This window comes from Wolffia australiana, chromosome 15, assembly GCF_029677425.1.
Source record: "Wolffia australiana isolate 7733 chromosome 15, ASM2967742v1".
In the NCBI taxonomy this organism is placed as follows: Eukaryota; Viridiplantae; Streptophyta; class Magnoliopsida; order Alismatales; family Araceae; genus Wolffia; species Wolffia australiana.
The window spans coordinates 2,317,103-2,324,407 of record NC_135849.1 but is presented as its reverse complement, the minus strand read 5'-3'; positions in this window follow the sequence as shown (position 1 = coordinate 2,324,407).

Genomic DNA, 7,305 nt, shown 5'->3' with positions numbered 1-7,305 from the left:
CTAGACCTCAAGTATTGTTTTGAATAAGAGCATTGTATTCAGATTGCATTTCCTGCATCCAATTCACATTTTTTAGGCAACTATAAAAGAAGTCAGCTCAGAAATATTGTTTCTGGAAATACTCGAACATTGAGGAATTGGATATCAATTTGAACAAGAAAATAGTTCCTTAGGAGAAATGAAATCATTTTGTCAATCATTATTTGTTTCATGCTGATAAATGTCTTGGAGAGGTTTAATCTTTAATCGAACATTGGGATCAGGTGTTTGATCAAAAGTGGACGTAATTTCAGGAAATGTATTAACAAGAATATCAGGAAAATCATAAGAGACATTTGATAGGTTGGTTGATTCTGAACAATCTTGATTGTTAATATGATCAATTTTCGATGGTGAATCAGGAGTAACCGTAACACATTGAACAGTTTATGGAATGGGAAATGAGGAAACATCTGATACTGTGTCAGTTTTTGGGTAGGGTTCCAAACGCCCTCTGTGGAATTTTATTTAACAGAAAAAAAGAAAAGAATTTTCATAAAGCACAACATGTCATGAAGTATAAAGGTTACCTGTTTGGAGAGAAAAACTTCTATAGCAAACATGCATTGAGCTGCATCCCACAACTAGGTGGAGATTAGAATCTTCGTAAGGAGATTTATGGGAGAGTACAAACGTGGGAAGCCTGTTAGTGAGATAAGCGGCTATAACTACGGCTTCATCCCACAAGGTTTTGGCATTTTGGCATTGTGAAGGAGTGCAAGAGCTGTCTCCACAAGATGCCTATGGTTCCGTTTAGTGGTGCCATTCTGCTCAGGTGTGTGCTTGGCGTATGAGTTTAAGAATGGGTAACAGAGGCAACCAATTGTAATAAGAACATTATAACTAGTTGGAGATTCAAATCATCGTAAGGAGATTTATGGGAGAGCACAGGCGTGCGAAGTCTGTAAATGAGATAAGCAGCTATAACTACAGCTTCATCCCAAAAGGTTTTGGCATTTTGGTATTTTGGCATTGTGAAGGAGTGCAAGAGTTGTCTCTATGAGATGCTTATGGTTCCGTTCAGCAGTGCCATTCTGCTCAGGTGTGTGCTTGGTGTATGAGTGTAAGAATGGGTAACAGAGGCAACCAACTGTTATAAGAAAATTATAACTAGGTGGAGATTCAAATCTTCGTAAGGAGATTTATGGGAGAGCACAGACGTGGGAAGTCTGTTAATGAAATAAGTGGCTATAACTACGGCTTCATACCAAAAGGTTTTGGCATTTTGGTATTTTGGCATTGTGAAGGTGTGCAAGAGCAGTCTCCACGAGATGCCTATGGTTCCGTTCAGCGGTGACATTCTGCACAGTGTGTGCGGGCAGGACACGCTATGAACAATGCCTTAGGGTTGAAGACAATCCCCACCCCAGTCCGATTGCAGTTACTTTATTTTGGATGAGAATTGGCTCTCAACTTGTCATTGGAATGTTTGGAAAACATGAACCAAACCACTTTTTTTCCTGAGCGGATAAAACCATGTATAGCGACCAAAATTGTCGATAAAAACAACGTAATATGTAAAATCATAGTGTGGTAAAAGGGATGACATCAAAGTGGCAGTTTGTAGAGTTACTAGTTAGATTAAATGGAAGTTTGTGAGATTTGGAAATGCTTCCCCTCCCAGCGTGATAGTAGTTGTAATGGAGCTTCATCAAGACGGTCATTCCTGGAAGAATGACGAATGGGACAGGTCTAAATTTTGTTGCTTCTAAGGTAACGATTGAAATGGGGGTGATGCTTCCATTTGCCATGGGTGTGGCTCTTACAATCGATCATATTTTGATTTTCTGGAGCTCAAAGAAGCAACCTACTGTTGCTCAATCTAACACTAGAGCTGAGTACAAAGCACTCGCCAATGCTTTCGTCACAACTATCTGGATTCAATCTCTCCTTAATTAACTGAACATCCCGCTGCTCTCTACTCCAACTCTCTGGTGTGACAATCTTGGTGCTACGTATTTAACTGCTAATCCCATCTTTCATGCCAGGATGAAGCATATCGAGATTGATTTTCACTTTGCTTGTGAACAAGTCTCTGCCAAATCTCGTTATATTCAATTCATTTCCAGTGACAGACAGCTCGCCAACGCCCTCATCAAACCTCTCCCTCAAGCTCGATTCTCTCTTCTCACAACCAAGCTCAACGTCTTGACACCGCTGCTGAGCTTGCTGGGGGGTATTGAAAACCAGGAGTAAACAACTCAGGAACGAACACGATGAACATAGCGGACACAATGAACAGCCACAATACAATCCCAACTAGCCGTTAAAATGGCTAGTTATATCCGTACCTACAGCACGCCTATATAGCTGAATATGGGAATATGTTGAACTTGTTTCTGTTCAGTTATTTCTGTAATACATTTTCTCATTTCTTCTTCTTCTCCTCTCACCTCTCTTTCTCCAACATCTACCATCTTTTACTTCTTCCTCTCATCGACCTTCTCTTAAGACAGATATGAAGGATCCCCAGTGTCACATCCACGTGGCTCCGCCGCCAAGACAGATTGTGGAGATTTCCACAACTGCTCCACGTGTCTCCAAGATCTAGAACAAGATGAATCCCACTACAGGGTTGGACAAACCCAACCCTAACTTAACCAGGGTTAACGCCAACTGATCTCATGAAAAGTCTATAAATATGACACCCGTCCCTTTGTAAAATGAACATTTATCTTTATCGCATGCTTACTTCTTTACCTATCTTCTTCACCTTCTTTGTCTTCTTCTTCATCCCATTTCTAGTTCATCCTCTATATGATACTTAACATGGTATCAGAGCTGAAACAAGAAGGCGACACTAAAGAAGATCATCTTGAAGATGAAGAGTTTGAGACATCGTCTCATGAGTCCCTTCCAAGCAAAGCAAGTGTGTCGAAAGGCCCGTCAAAAACATCAGTGACCATGGTCCCAACTATCAAAATCACAAAAAGACAACTACGTTGTCTGGAAGACTCAGGTACTTCTTACACTCAGATCTCATCGTCTTATTTCTCACATTACAGATGAACCACTAAGCCAAGCCAGCTATAGTGAATGGTGGTACATGGATCAACATGTGCTTTCATTTCTACTCGCATCTATGATGTAAGGGGTCATCGGATGTATAACTGAAGCGGTTACCGCCAAGACGGCATGGGATATCTTAGTAGTGGATGTTGCAAATTCCACAGAAGCACAGCTTCAGGAACTCTTGGTCAAGCTCCACACCCAGGTGAAGGGTAACCAAACTCTAGAAGAATATGTGACCCAGGTCCGAAACATCAGCAGTGGATTAGCAGCCTCATGTGAAGAAGTAGATCAACATACTCTCATTTGTGCATCACTGCGCGGCTTAGGCCCACAGTATGCTTTAGTGATCCCCACAGTTCAGACTCAGGTATATCCTATGTCCTTTGAGACAGTTCTCTCTCAGTTAAGGGACCATGATGCCATGTTGACACGGCATCAAGTAGTCAAAGACAATGAGTTTCCAATGACAGCTAATCAAGCTCAAGCAGGCCCTGCCAACAATTCAAGTCAACGTCGAGGTAAACCTGAAACCAACAATATAAGTCGTGGTGGATTTGGTAGTTCAAACAACCGTGGTGGGGGTCGCTTAATGAACACGCACGACCACCACCACAGTGTCAAATTTGCTCTCAAACAGGACATCGTGCACTGGAATGCTATGAAAGGTTCAATCGAGCTTATGTTCTGCAAAACCCCCGATCAAATCAAGGAAATTCCTCAGATATATGAAGCGTGTATAGTTGCTCCTCATCTCAATTTTATCCACCTCGGCCGACTATGCCTCAAGCATACAGCACAACCACTTCAGCACCTCAGAGTCCACATTGGTATCCAGACACCGGTGCTTTGCATCATGATACGGCTGATTCCTATGTGCGCGTCGATCTGCAAGTCTACTCAGGGACAGACATGCTCTACATCAGTGACGGCTCAGGTCTTTAATCTCCTCTGCAGGTCATACTCATTTACCAACTCTTAACAATGTGCTTCACGTCTCTTCTATTACTCATAATCTTCTTTCAGTACGACAATTTACCATTGACAACAACGTGTTTATTGAATTTCACTCTAATAAATGTTTAGTTAAGGACAGGTCTACTGGACAGGTACTGCTTACGTGCCACACTGAGGCTGGGATGTATCGGCTCAATTCCACCTTCCAGCCCAAGGCTTACGTTGGGGAGCGGGGAACTGTAGCAATGTGGCATCAACGTCTTGGCCATCCATCTTTCGGTGTTTTACATCAAACTATTCGTCGGTTTGGTTTACCTTCCACCCAATTTCCTAAACATTATATCTGCATGTCGTGTGCTCTTACAAAAGCACACAAACTTCCTTTTGTTTCTTCAACTGTTAAGTCAATTAGACCGCTTCAACTTATTCACTCTAATATATGGGGCCCTACCCCAATTAAGTCACATTTGGGTTTTTCATATTACGTATTTTTTATCGACAATTACAGCCGCTTCACCTGATTTGATCCATTAAAAACAAAGGGTGACGTTCTCTCTACCTTTGTTCGATTTCAAACACTCGTGGAACATCAATTTTCTGCACGAATTCTCGCCTTCCAATCAGATTGGGGTGGTGAGTTCTAGGCATTACACAAACATCTTCAAAATACTGCAATTCAGCATCGCGTATCCTGTCCTCACACTCCTCAGCAGAACGTGACTGCAAAACGAAAGCATCCACTTATTGTCGAAACGGCCCTTGCTCTCCTCAATCATGCGTCACTTCTGGAAATCTACTGGGATGAGGCTGCAGCAACGGTGACCTACCTCATTAATCGTATGCCTTCTCCACTTTTATCAAATAAATCTCCGTATGAACTCCTTCATCAAGTTCCACTGGATTATGCATTTCTCAAAACCTTTGGTTGCCTATGTTTTTTGAATTTACATGCCTATGCTACTAACAAATTCAGCGACGGATCCGATCGATGTATCTTTCTTGGCTATAGTGCTCTTCATCATGGTTATCGATGTCTCTCCCTGGTGTTAGGTAAATTCTATATTTCTCATGATGTTATTTTTGATAAACATGAGTTTCCTTTTGCTAAGCTACCTCCTGCCCAAGCTCCAAGTACTTCGCCAATTTACTTGGACCCTCTCCTACCACACTATTTCCTTTCCTCTTAATTGATCAGGTATTCAATCTTGTTCGCCTGTTTCACCCGCGTCTTCTTCCCCCTCTCATTCTCCTTCTCGGCCCAGCTCCTTGCCACCCTTGCATGCTTCTCCACATACTACACCTTCTGCTATGTAACATTCGTCGGCACCGTTTGCTACATCTCCTTCCACCACTCCGCTTGCCACACCTTCTGCATGCTCCCCCTCCTTCGTTGACCGACCCCTCTGCTCTCTCCATGACGTCTAGACTCACACAGATCATTTGGCCACCAATATTCCCCCTCCCAACTGCTATCAGGTGTCTTCCTCTTCGGTCGAACCCACTTCGTTTGCAGAAGCTGCTAATGATCCTGCTTGGTGCCGTGCCATGCAATCTGAGTTTCAAGCCCTCCTCCAAAGTGGCACCTGGACACTTGTCCCATTTCACTTCGACTTCTTAGTTGTAAGTGGATCTACAAACTTAAGCTCAACTCCGATGGTTCTGTCCAACGTCACAAGGCACGCCTAATGGCTCAAGGCTATCGACAAACTGTTGGGCTCAATTTCACGGAAACCTTCAGTCCCGTTGTTAAGGTAACTTCAATTCTCCTTCTTCTCTCTATTGCCGGCTCGCAACATTGGCACATTCATCAGCTCGACGTTTCTAATGCTTTTCTTCATGGAAATTTACAAGAGATTATCTACATGCGTCAACCTCATGGGTTTCATCACCCTCATTTTCCCCCTCATATCTTCCTGCTCCGTAAATCTCTCTACGGCCTCAAACAAGCCCTTCGCGCCTAGTTTCAAAAATTTTCTACTTATCTCTTGCATCTTGGCTTTCGTGGATTGCGTACTGATTCCGCTCTGCTTTTTAAAATTACTCCGTCCTCTCCCCTCTACCTTCTTATTTACGTTGATGATTTCCTGGTCATCGGCTCGGATCACGCAAGGGTATCATCTCTCCTCACGTTCTTACTTAAAGAGTTTGCCATTCGTGATTTAGGCCTAGCACGACATTTTTTAGGTATTCAACTTATTCTGCATATTAATGGCCTCATTCTCTCTCAATCTCATTATTTATCTACCATCCTGCATTATGCAAATATGCTTAATTGTAATCCCACAATTACACCAGCTCCAACATTTCTTCCTTCTATGGTCAATTGTGATTCATGTGATGCTACATTATGTCGTCAAATTGTAGGATCCCTACAATATCTTACAATAACTAAACCAGATATCTTTTATGCGGTCAACCGTGCCTGTCAACACATGCATAATCCATCGCTAAACCACTAGAAAGCGGTAAAACATCTTCTAAGGTACTTACAAGGCACTCTTAATTTTGGACTTATGTTTTGTCGCAATTCTAACTCTTTGTTGAGCATTTTTAGTGACGCTCATTGGGAAGGTGATAATCAGGATCTTCGCTCAACCAGAGGTTTTCTAATCTATCTTGGCTCGAATCTTATTTCATGGAATTCTAAGAAACAGGTCACAATGTCTCGGTCTAGCACGGAGGCTGAGTACAAATCTCTTGCAAACGCCACGTCTGAATTGCTCTGGTTCCGGTCACTCTTACATGAGCTTCAACTGCCTACAACTGGCACTCCTACTCTTTGGTGCGACAACATTGGGGCAATGTACCTCGCCAAAAAATCCAGTCTTCCATGCACGAATCAAGCATATTGAAATTGATTTCCACTTCATCAGAGAACGTGTCGCAGAAAAACAACTACAAATTGCATTCACCTCCAGCAAAAATCAACCGGCTGATATTTTGACTAAAGGTCTACCAAAGCAACCGTTCTTACAAATCAGACCCAAGCTCAATATCGTTCCGATAATGAACTTGACGGGCATGTTAAAACAGATAGGAAGGATCGCCCATTGTCACATCCACATGGCTCCGCCGCCAAGACAGATTGTGGAGATTTCCACAACTGCTCCACGCGTCTCCAAGATCGAGAACAAGATGAATCCCAATGCAGGGTTGGACAAACCCAACTAGTGTTAACGCCAACGGATCTATAAATTGGACACCCGTCCCTTTGTAAAATGAACATCTATCTTTATCGCCTGCTTACTTCTTTACCTATCTTCTCACCTTCTTTGTCTTCTTCTTCATCCCATTTCTAGT